The sequence below is a fragment of the Melitaea cinxia genome, chromosome 6, assembly GCF_905220565.1.
Source record: "Melitaea cinxia chromosome 6, ilMelCinx1.1, whole genome shotgun sequence".
Taxonomy (NCBI): domain Eukaryota; kingdom Metazoa; phylum Arthropoda; class Insecta; order Lepidoptera; family Nymphalidae; genus Melitaea; species Melitaea cinxia.
The window spans coordinates 1698924-1710338 of NC_059399.1; the positions used below are offsets into that span (position 1 = coordinate 1698924).

At 32.9% G+C, this 11415-nt stretch overlaps 1 non-coding gene across 1 annotated transcript; it reads right to left on the bottom strand.

The window, feature by feature from the left end:
* Positions 1-10814: 10814 nt before the first annotated feature.
* Positions 10815-10887, bottom strand: Trnak-uuu. Its single transcript has one exon. It is a non-coding gene; the product is annotated as a tRNA-Lys (tRNA).
* Positions 10888-11415: the final 528 nt, after the last annotated feature.

Below are 11415 nucleotides of genomic sequence, written 5' to 3' on the forward strand. Positions count from 1 at the left end.
ACTCAGTCAAACTTCGAACTAAACTATTGTAAAGAATAATTCTTGTACTATTATTTTTGAAAACTCTTACATTACGAATTAAAAAACCTAACATGCGATTAGCTCTTTTGGAGATATACTCAATGTGATCCGTGAAGGTTAACTTCCTGTCAAACAAAACACCCAAGTCCTTAATAATATTTGTCTTTTGTATCATATTCCCCCCAATATAATACTCCGATTCGAGTGTATTAATTCTCCTTGAGAACCTCATATGATAACACTTTTTAGTGTTTATTTCCATACAATTAAGCTGGCACCACACGACCAAACGGTCTATGTCGCTTTGTAACAATTTCACGTCATCGATGGAGTCAATAGTTTTAAGGATCTTCAGATCGTCGGCATACATAAATGGGGTGGAGTGAAGGAAGCAACCTGGAATGTCATTAACAAAGATATCAAACAGAAGCGGACCAAGATGAGAGCCCTGTGGTACTCCTGAAGTTATCTCGTAGGAAGATGAGTGGTAGCCATTGACAACTACATAGAAGCTACGATGTTGTAAATACGACTTGATCCAAGGAAGAAGCGATCCACCAATTCCATAGGCAGATAATTTGCGTATAAGTATGTCATGCGAAACTCTGTCAAATGCCTTACTGAAATCAGTATATAGGACATCAATTTCCCTATTTCTGTCCATTGCCTCAACAAGGGTGTCAGTGAATAGAGCTAGATTTGTGCACGTCGACCTTGATTTTACGAAGCCATGCTGATGGTCGGAAAGATGGTGACTTAAATGATTAAATATGAAAGGGTACACAAGTGCCTCAAAGATTTTGGGAAACACTGATAGAATTGAGATAGGTCTGTAGTTTGAAACTACTTCTACCTTGTCAGACTTGTAAACAGGCACTATTTTCGCAGATTTCCATTTAATAGGGAAAACGCCTGTTTGAAGAGACCTATTAAATATCAGAAAAAGAGGAAACATTAACTCGTTAGCACAGGCTGTAACAAATATTGTTGGAATGCCGTCAGGCCCTGGGCCCTTATTTCGATCTAATGACTTTATTTTTCTTAATATACTATGTTGGGTAATAAAGGGGACATTTAACTCTAGACTATAGTTACCAACATTTTTCCAATAATCAGACACTGTGTCGAGGCTATTACCACCACTACTATTGCGGTTCACATTGTACGTAGCAGCAAATTGACACGCAAAAAGATTACAAATCTCTACACCATTGGAAGTCATCACGACACCGTCAGTCATTGTGTTTGGATACTTGCTTTTACAATTTTTTTTTGAGTTGGTTGATTTTTTGAAATGGTTGTACAAATATCTATACCGAGCGGAAATTGAACCCGCAAACCGTCGGTATATTAGGTGATTACTTATTTGCACTCCACACGGTTGTTGGCACAGTTAAAGGTAATTTAATAGACTACGTTAACCTACGGTTATAGAACAGTAGTCGATTATACGAAGCAGTAATAGCCACGAAGACGTCAACTCGTCTATAAAATAACTACATATCAAGTCATCACTTCAGCCTACCGCAGTCCGCTGCTGGCTTCCCCAATTTCGCGCCAGACATTATGGTGCGAACTCATGTATTTTGCCCATAGTCACCACGCTGGGCAGGCGGGCTGTCCACCGCAGTGCTGGCTTTGTCGCACCGAAGTAACTTTATGTAAATTTTAAGTTTATACGTACTACGAGCGATGATAATTTAATTATTAAATTAATTTTCACTGTGAATTTTAACCGGTCGAGAAAAAAACGTCGATTTATGTGTTATAATCGAGCAACCAACGTCGCAACCATTTAATCTAAGATAAGATGGTTAGCCACCACGGTCCAACGTCGAATATGGTCTGAAAATATTATTATACATTTGTCAGGGTGTAAAACTGCAATTTGCAAAACTAAAACACACTTGTGTGAACAACTCATGTTCCTCAAGATATAAGACCGAAGATGTCCGCTACGAAAGGAACCAAGGAGGTCGCAATGATGTTATTTTTGTCCAAGGAATAAAGATAGGAAGACGTAGAATGCTTGCTTCGAAAGCTATGTCGCAATATGTTGGCAACACGCAAATCTGATGTATCAAAATTGTACTAATTTAGATAACAAATGATTTCGCTAGAATAGACAAAAGTAACTATTTCTATATTCTTTATAACGTCAAATATAGCTAGTTTTTTATGCTTTGTGCTAGTTTTATAAAAATTAGCACAGACCAAATGTTCCCATGTAATTTTAGCACAGACCAAATGTTCCCATGTAAGTGTTTGCTCGCAAACGAAAAAAATCCAACTTTGATTACATAGACAAGCAATACAACGTAAGTTTACTATTAACTTTTGACAGAACGAAGTCTGTCCGGGCAGCTAGTATATATATAAACTGTTTTCATAAAAAAATGTATTATTAGCATACACTATTTGAACCTTGAACGTACGCATCATCTTAACTTAGCGTACTTTATCTAGGCCTAATTAAAGGAATAGCAACGACAAAAGAAGCTACAGTTATAGTTTGCAGTTTATTTATTTACTAAATTTGTACGTGTTTGTAGTAAAAAGGGTAATTTGAAAAAAAATCGTAACAAAAACTTCTTTTTGGTTATATATTTTAATTTATGTATCGGCTCATATGAAAAGCCCAACACATTTTAGATTAAATACTTGTTCTTTTATTTTTAGTAACATTGTCAAAGTCACCGTTTTATTACCTCCTGTTTACAAAGTAACAGTATCATTCGAATTCAAGTTGTCGAATTATTGTTATCGGGACCAATTTATTTGTAAACGAAATAATTTACATGTAAAAACGAAAGTTGATTTACGCTTTTTTATTTGAATTATATCACACTTTATTTTCTATAGAACATTATCTTATTATATATAAATCTCGTGTCACAATGTTTGTCCTCAATGGACTCCTAAACTACTTAACCGATTTTAGTCAAATTTGCACACCGTGTGCAGTTTGATCCAACTTAAAAGATAGGCTATATTTTATTTTGATATATTATGTTATTATTATATTTCAGAAAAAAATAAGGTGATACGGAGTTCGCCAGGTCAGCTAGTATATATATATATTTAACTTTCATTTTCAGACCCGGTCAGGTATTGATTATAAATAAATGAATAAATAATTAGCCTAGTTTTAATGTAATTTTTCAGCCTGAATATATTTTAAATGTCATATCAGAAAGAAATAATTTAAAAAAGGTTTTTATTCACTTCACCGGTACGAGAATACAAAGTTATCATAGGCTAACAATTATATTTAACTGTTGGAAAATTTGAAATTAATAGTATACAGTATGTATGCCACGTAAATATACGTTTCGGAAGAAATTACCGAAGTTAAGAGACACATATTCGTTCACCCGCAATGAGGCAGCGTGATCTTATTTTCTTTCGTAATAGGTTTTTATTAACAAAACGTGCTACACGTTTGGAGATTGATCCAGTGCTATATCATTATCTGATTCAGGCTGAACTTAAATTGATCGCGATACTTATTTCAAAATAAATTTAATGTATAAAATATGATATAATATAAATATTTGAAGCTATTTTATGTTTAAATGTATTAATAGATAATATATCTACTTTTCTATTTCATATTACAGGAACGAAATAAGAAGTTGTAAGAAATTTCAGAAAATAGCCTATCGCCATGGAAAGATTACAATTGTAACGCAAAAGAAGAAAAATAATTGATATTCACTTGATAAGTCGAAACTGTTTCTCATGTCTCATCTTCCATTTTGCATTTTGTCTTTTTTTTCTTTTTCTTCTCTTTCGTATTTCTATCTTTCTCTTGCTCGGTCGCAATGTATTTTTTCTTTTATCGCAATAAATTTTCTTGTTATTGTTCAAATAAGTTGTAGCTTCCAAAGAACCTTTTTGTTTACGAGCCGCAAGCAACCAAAACTCGGTAAGGTATCGATCCTGCACTTTTCATCGCTTAAATGTTTTGTATTACGAAATTTATATAAATAAATACATTTATCCTGGAAACTTAATTTTATTTTTCACTAAATGCTCCTGGTTTTGCGTGCTTCTGTAAGCTCAGTGTATATCACACTTGATATAAGGAGGACCGTAAACTTGTTTGCTACCTTAGTATGAAAAATAATAACAAACACAAACACTGAGATCATGATTGTCTGTATTGTCCACTGAAAGTTGTTTGGACTGTGACCTCTGTTCTTATTCGTTTGCATAAATAAATAAATAAATAAATAAATAAATAGATAAATAAAAAAAATATTATATCTCATCATTTTTTGGTCACGTGATACCCAAAAGACGTAGAAAATAATCATGCATCGAGTAAAATCCGAGGAACTTCTTTCAAAGGAAATAAATTAACATGTTTACTCGCGTTTCTTTGAATTTTAATTTACGCAGACAGCGACAAGGTAGCGCAAAGGTTATTTACAAATTAATTGATTAAAATTTAGTTTTTTTTCTTTTATTTATATAATTATGCTATTTTATTTTTAATTATACCTAAATATCTTGTTTATTATCTTTGTTGTACTTCTTTAAACGTTTATTTTTTCGTTTGTTTTCCACACACTACAAATGTCCATCCCCTAAGTTTGCAGATAAACGATGCTTTTAAAATTAGGTCCACTTTTTTGCTATGTATTTATATTGTTCTTATAATATGTAATAAAATATTAAAGAAATAATTTTGTTTAATCCATACTAGGCGTTGGTAATATTTTTATCTCATAAGGTCTTTTTTTGTCAATTAATTACAGGGATTAAAATTATATTGTTGAGTTTTAAGTAGTTTTTACTAATTTTAAGAGTACATTGTTTTATTATTGGTCATCTAAAATGAGTAATTTTCAAAATAGTAGTACAAGTGAAAAAAAAAGATAGAGCAACTTTTCATTTATTATTTATGGTTATTTTTTTAGAAAATTTATATAAAAATAAAAATAACAATAAAAATGTGAGCCGTCGCGTGACGGCTGGCAGATGTGAAATTTTTAATAAACATTAATTTTCGTTACCAGAATTTATACTATAAAACAAAAAAAAAAAAATCTTTAAAATCGCGACTACTCAATTATTATATAGTATAGTACATATATTCCATCATGTAGTTTCGCGATGCATCGCCAAGGCCTGTATCGCAACGCCAATAATCAGGTGTATCTTCTCCTACAGATGTTTCACATTAATAAAAACAAAGAGCAACCATGCCCGTCGTAGATTCTTGCAATAAACAGATGAATTTAAAATTTTTATATCCCCGAATCCCCCTTGTTTTTTCAAGGAAATTAACAAAACCCCCATCTCGGACCCATTAAACAAACTTTTCAATGTAAATAGCAAATACAATTTCTTGATAAAGAAATGCATTATTAAGTTCATCTTTGATGTTTCGGAATAAGTAAATTATTTAAAGGGGGAATTGTTTTCAAGGAAATTCGAAAAAATGACATACACTGATCTTAAATTCACTGAGTTTTTTGTTTTTGCAGTTCAAAAGATGTTGCCAATAGTAGTATATTGTTGTTATTGTATAAATTGAAATTTATATATTAATTTTAATATGTATAACTGAGGTAGGACACAGCAAGAAATATCTTGCTCAAGATCTGGAGCAGCTCGGTTGGAGAAGTACCTCGACCTTACAGAAGATCACCGCTAAATAATACTGCTTTCAAGGAATGTTTTGTACCTTTTGGTGATTAAAGTGACCAGAGCTTCTGGAAGGGATTGTTGGAGATAAGTTATGATAATCGCTTGCCATTCACATTATCATTTACAAAATATTTGACCAATTTTAGCTTTTCATGGTTTTTCAAAGATATAGTCAAACACAAGAAGCATTTTTTTTATGTAACTAGGTCTGCAAACAAGCGTACGGCTCACCTAATGGTAAGCAATTAGCGTAGCTTATAGACGCCTGCAACACCAGAAGCATCGCAAGCGCGTTGCCGACTCCACCCTCAATCCCTCCCAGGAGCTCTGGTCACCTTACTCACCAGCAGGAACACAATACTGCTTGAAAACAGTATTATTTAGCTGTGGTCTTCTGTGAAGTCGAGGTACTTCCCCAGTCGGGCTGCTCCATATTTTGAGCTGGAAATTTCCTGCTGTGCCCTACCTCAGTTAAATTAAGCATAGTTAGTATATAGCAAGTTAGTTAAGCATTAGGAGTTTCTGTAAATAAAATTATTAAATCTGATAATGACAGTCTTTAAATTTCGAGCTGAAATGTATTAAAACGTTATGTGACTGTCCAACTAACTATAATAAAATTAGCCATGCTGCTCTAATGTACGATTCATCATTACAGCCTATGCAGTCCACTGCTGGACATAGGCCTCCACAAGTTTACGCCAAAAATAACGTGAAATCATGTGTTTCGCCCATAGTCACCACGCTGGGCAGGCGGGTTGGTGACCGCAGTACTGGCTTTGTCGCACCGAAGACGCTGCTGCCCGTCTTCGGCCTGTGTGTTTCAAAGGCAGCAGTTGGATGGTATTCGCGCCACCGGTCGGCTTTGTAAGTTCCAAGGTGGTAGTGGAACTGTGTTATCCCTTAGTCGCCTCTTACGACACCCACGGGAAGAGAGGGGGTGGCTATATTCTTTAGTACCGTAGCCACACAGTACAATACTACTAATGTACGATTAAACTCGTGTAACTCTCGAAATAGCAAACACTCAGATCTGCAATTGGCTGCACTGCTATATAGCTTCCAATAATAATGGATATTGGTGTTTTAATTTAATTTTACAATAAATACAATTTTGTGACTTCACCTTGAAAAATTTCGCTCCTGAAATACCCACTTTCATATTAAACGTAAATAGTTGTGTTTGCTTGCAAACAAAAAAAAACCGACTTCAATCACCTTGACCAATTCAACATATAAAACAATAGTTGTCAAATCCCAATCAAGTTAAAATGGAACCACATGACAAGCACCATCTTTCGATTAAAAAGGAAAAATCGAAATCAGCTAACCCAGTTAAGAACCTTTTGTAGTCCAGTAATATATAATAAAAGGAATTTAGATGTCGATCAAGATCTACAATAAACTAATAAATATTATATGCTAATGTCAAATATTTTTCACCTTTTTTATATATACCTATGTATAAGTTATGTAGGCACATATATTTATACAATATATAGCTACTGATATAATTTTATTTATTTTTCTACATTTACCGTTTTGTATAATAATTGTGTTTGCTGGCAAATGAAAAAAACCGACTTCAATTACATCGACAAGTACAACGTAACGTTTTAAAAAAAAATTAACAAACGTACTACTCGTCATTACGATTTACGAGGACTTCCCTCGATTTCGCTGGGATTCAATCATCAGATCCCAGTTTTCTTATCACGGTACCACACTTGGGATATCACCTTTCCAAAAAAAAAGAATTATCAATATCGGTTCATAAACGACGAAGTTATCGCCGAACATACATACGTATGTATGTACGGTCTAATTGAGTAACCTACTCCGTAATATTATTATTATTATAATAATATGGAAAAATATTCTTTACAATAAAGAATTATTATTTTTTTACCCATCCATACAAACATCTTCATAAGCTCTTGAAATTGTAATAAAGGTTGGGTTGAGCCCCTAACTCCAAAATGACTATGATACTTGAGTACACGTGAAGCAAGAAAAACATGGGATCAAAGAATATTTAGGAAAACCCTCAAAATAAACTTTGCCCTTACCGAAAGGCGTCTCAAGTTAAATTTAATTTATCATAAAATATACTATTGTTGAAGAAGAAAATGTTATGTTTTGGGATCAGTAATTTTTTTGTTTTACTTAAAGTAAAATGAGAATTTAGTATTAAGAGGTTCTTATATTAAAAGGTCTTACAGTCAAAAGCTAAAGGATAGGCCTAAACGCTCATATTTAACGTAAAGGACGAAACCAAGACAAATATGTAGAACTTATATAAATATTTGTTTTCACTATTTACTATGTTATTTATCTACTAATAAACGAGAGAGAATACTATTAAACGAGCAATTCATGTATATTATATAATCTGAATCTCGAAACGGCGCCAACGATTTTCATGAAATTTAGTGTGCAGGGGATTTCGGAAGCGATAAATCGATATAGCTAGGATTCATTTTTATAAAATCTCATTTTATCTCTGTTTTTAGGCAATAAAAAATGGCTACAATATCGTTACAATGCGAAGGTAAATTACGCGGTTGTCGATAAAGTTGTAATAGCTTCAGGTAGGATCGGCCAGTCGGGATCGACCGAGAAGACCACGGTTCAAATCCCTATGTCTCTAGATCATTTTTTTTCCTTTTTTTTAAACGCACTCATGTTTTTTTTTTTAAATAACCAGTTCATATTTTTTATTATGTTGGTGAAATCAGAAAATATTATTAATGTTTTATCAATATGTAATTCGTATTTAATTATAATTTCCAAAAAACACGATTTACTAAAAATACCGAGCTAAGATCGGTCACCCAGGTACTTAATATAAACTCGATAAAACGAAATTGTGCAAAGTTAAAGAAACATACACATAGATGTATAAAATGAAGTTGGTGACAGAATACATTACAACAAAGTATTTTATATTCTCAGTGAAAAAAAAACTCTCGTAGGCTTCTTTTCAGAATTTTCACTTATGTGCTCACACTAACTTTTTTTTTGCGCATTTATCACGTTAACAATTCAATTATTTGCACAAGTATATATGTATCTTTTTATTTTTTCACCATTATATCTTAAGTGTTACTGTTATTTAAACAAGCCTTGATTGATCCGTATCTATCGCATACAGCAACAATAAAACAAGCCATAAAACAAAAATAGCTTTTGAAATGCATTCAGTTCGAATGCAATATGCAAATAGCACGGGACGAGAAAACATCAGCCTAGCCGCGAGGTTCAATTTAAATAATTAATGGCTAAACGAGTCCTGTCATCATTGGTCTCTGATAACTATCGAGATTCACAATAATTATTGCTAATTACACAAGTTTTTGCCGTCGGCCATAACGGGTGTTTTTTAGAAGCATTAATAGGTACGTTTCTATAAGTTGTCTCTTTAGCATTGGAATGTCTTGCTGCGTTGCAAGGAATGCTTAATAAGTCAGTGACACTTTGCCCTTGTATTACTATTGGATCTACTGTTTTGGACATCTTGATTTTGGAGTATTACTTTTTGATAGTTTTATCGATTCATGTTGGACATATATTTGTATTTTTGCAACTATATTTATATTTCTTGCTGTGTGGTTACGGCAGTAAAGAATATAGCCACTCTCTCTCTTCTCGTGGGTGTCTTAAAAAGCATTAAGGGATAACACAGTTCCAATACCACCTTGGAACTTAAAAAGCCGACCGATGGCGCGATAACCATTCTTGACCATCTTAGGCTTTGAAATACATAGGCCGAAGACGAGCAAGAGCGTCTTCGGTGCGACAAAGCCAGCCCGGCGGTCAACAACACGCCTGACCAGCGTGGTTTAGCTCAAGGTATTGCGCTAAAATTCATAGTAAGTTGATAAAAGTCGTAAAAAACTGTAACTGATAATCATCTTTTTTTGTGAGTGTAACTTAGCCTACTTTTTTACTTTACCTTATTTTTTTATTAGCTATTGTAAATAATGACTTTTTTGCCAGTTCTTCTGCACAGAATTTTGAATCTAGTGATAATGATGATAATATTATTTTAATTAAAATATGTTATTGTAAAATGAATGATGAAGTTATAAATAAATTCGATTGACTTTGATGTATTTTGTTTGGTATCTTTCGTTTTTAAGTTTTTATTTATTTTATTTTATTTTATAATTAGGTAAATAAAAAGTAAATGAAAAGTTGAATATGCCGAATGATAAATCTTTAATACACACGACCGTACGTCGGTACCTACCGTGTACGTAGGTTTCTTGTATGTTGCTCGTAGCTTTGTTTTAGGTAACCGCCGACTGGGACCTTCAAATTAATTGTATATACAATATACTAAAGTAAAGTACATTTAGTTAAAATTGGAGACTTCATTTCTTTATTTTTTTTTACCACCGTCGCTGATAGCTCAAAACATTATATATTATTTTATATTACAAAAAAAAAATCAGTTCAACTCAATTTTAAAATTGAATTGCTAATTTATTCAATCATAAAATACTAACTGCGCCACGCGGCTTCACTCGTGTAATTTTCGATCCCTTCGGAATGTCGAGATAGAAAGAACCCTATGTGATACTAGATCTCAAGCTATCTACGCACCAAGTTTCATTAAAATCTGTTCAACAATTTTTGCGTGGAAAAGCAACAAACACATATAAACACATACGTATATATATACATACATCCTCACAAACTTTCGTACAATTAGTAGAATGTTTAATTTAATATATTTGAATATCATATCAAAAATTGACAGCTCCAGTGGGGTTGTCGTCTCCTGTCAAAGATTTTCATTGTAATATGAAACTTTGAATAGTTACGGGTCTCTGTAAAGAACTCACTATAGACGGCGCCACGGTTCGCTTAAACCGAAAATAAAAATCATCATATCAAAAAAAATTTCGCTCTAGTGGGTACATCGTTCCATAGCTTAATTGGCTAGAGCGCCGACACGGTCAGTCGGAGACGCGGGTTCGAACCCCGCTGGAGCGGTCAATTTTTAATATGATATTCAAAAATGTTTAGAATTCCTAATGTGTGGGTAACACAAAAATAAAATCGTACATATTAATATATTTGCTTGTAAAATTAACGTGAGGATATTAAAAATAAAAGGAAAAATTTATCGCCCGAACAGGGACTTGAACCCTGGACCCTTGGATTAAAAGTCCAATGCTCTACCGACTGAGCTATCCGGGCTGCAGAAATTATGACGAAATAAAGAATCACAATCAAAATTAGGTCAAGTTTTATTCAAACATTATACATATACTTATATTATTATGCTTAGATCAAAATACATTTTTTTTTTGACTGACTGACTCAGTGAGTCACTTATTGACTCATTCGTCGTAGTTTGAAGTCTTTATCGTCAGTAAATATGTACAGCAATTATGAGCCTTGGCCAGTCTCTTTGCTTTTAGTTATATTTATTCCTCATTACATTTTAAATAAAACTAACAAGTTTATGGCTACTTCATTCAATATTATATTTAATTTCACTGATAATAAATGAATGATGTGCATAATAATGATTTGTGGTAATACCCTAAAGGAGAAAATCGGTATAGGAGTTTGTAGCGGAGTAAACTCTATTTTGAACTTTCGATTAAATAGAAACAATTATAATGATCTTAACAGGTGGAAAATAATACCCTTAAGGGGGTGAAATGAGTCGTTTAATAGTTTTTGGAAAAATTACAATTATTTATTTTCTTTGGAAATAAT